General features: G+C 38.8%; 1 long non-coding RNA gene across 1 annotated transcript; it reads left to right on the top strand.

The window, feature by feature from the left end:
* Positions 1-582: 582 nt before the first annotated feature.
* LOC122027951 lies at positions 583-1,244 on the top strand. The gene is made up of 3 exons (XR_006124586.1): positions 583-625; positions 696-1,083; positions 1,159-1,244. It is a non-coding gene; the product is annotated as an uncharacterized LOC122027951 (long non-coding RNA).

The following is a 1,244-nucleotide window of genomic DNA, read 5'->3' as shown; positions in this document are numbered from 1 at the left end:
GGCATTCGTCCGTGAAGTTGGTGCTTCATCCGGGACGTCAGTCGACGAGAAGGCAAGCGAGTATTTGTACATTCATTGTGTATTTTGTTCTTGCTCTTCTTTGTATTTCCATATTGCTGTTGCAAGCTATTGTGGTGAGGTTTCTCCACCCACAAGGAGTAGTTATTAGCCGGTTCTCCGGGGACTCATCCACCGACGGATTGATAGGGCTCGTCCACCTTACGGACACGCCGAGGAGTAGGAGTATCACCTCCGAACCTCGTTACATCGCTGCGTGTTGAGGTTTGATCTTCTTGTCTTTGTTTCTTTGTTTTATTTTCCCCTGCGCTAACGTCAACTTGTAGAAAGAAACGAAGATTTGGGGTCGGCTATTCACACCCCCCCCTCTCTAGCCGAGTACATCGATCCTAACATCAAGTTCCACAATTGTCAGAAGATGATATGAGAAGTGCGAGGTTTGTTAAGTCATTGCAAATGATGAGGATTAACAATGTCAAGAAGTTATAGAATAAGGAATAATGATCAAAGTTGTCCAAAGAAGCTAAGAGAATAGTTTATTTGGATTTTTTTATATGGTCCATGAGAGTTTGCGTTTGCCAAAAGGATGGGATTTTTTTTAACTCTGGTATTTACTTCTAACCCAAGAATTTTCCATGTGTGTGGAACTGTCTTAAAGGTTTACGATTTATTTACAGGTTCTGGGAATTAAGAGGAAGATGTTTGCTAAGAAGCGCTAAGTCGAGAAGGCTTTGATGAAGAAGACATAAGCTTCCTATACATCTCTCTAGTTTCTGAGTTCTTACTGATGTATCCATGTTGTTGTTATTGTCTTTCCAATTTATAATCAGTTCATAATCGTGTGGTGCGGTCGAAATAATAGGCCAGTTTTAGTGGTTAGAGACAATGAAGTTTTTTTGTTTTGAGCTTAGTTTCTTGAAACAAATTCATAGTTGTATTTAATGCTCAACTGTATAAAATTGTAAGCAATAGAACTAATTCTTTTTTCAGGCCAAAACAACAAAGAAGATTGTGTTGACACTTCAATGCCAGAGCTATAAGCATTATTCACGTCATCCAATAAAAGTTTGTACTGATATTCTACCTCTCTGTCCTTTGTAATTTTTCCACCTATAGCTAATATCTATTTTGTTCTCTTAGAGATGCAAGCACTTTGAGATTGGAGGAGACAAAAAGGGCAAGGGAACTTCTCTCTTCCCGTTTGTTTTTTTTTTCCAAATTTTAGG

This window comes from Zingiber officinale, chromosome 10A, assembly GCF_018446385.1.
Source record: "Zingiber officinale cultivar Zhangliang chromosome 10A, Zo_v1.1, whole genome shotgun sequence".
In the NCBI taxonomy this organism is placed as follows: domain Eukaryota; kingdom Viridiplantae; phylum Streptophyta; class Magnoliopsida; order Zingiberales; family Zingiberaceae; genus Zingiber; species Zingiber officinale.
This window is presented reverse-complemented; position numbering and strand designations above follow the sequence as displayed.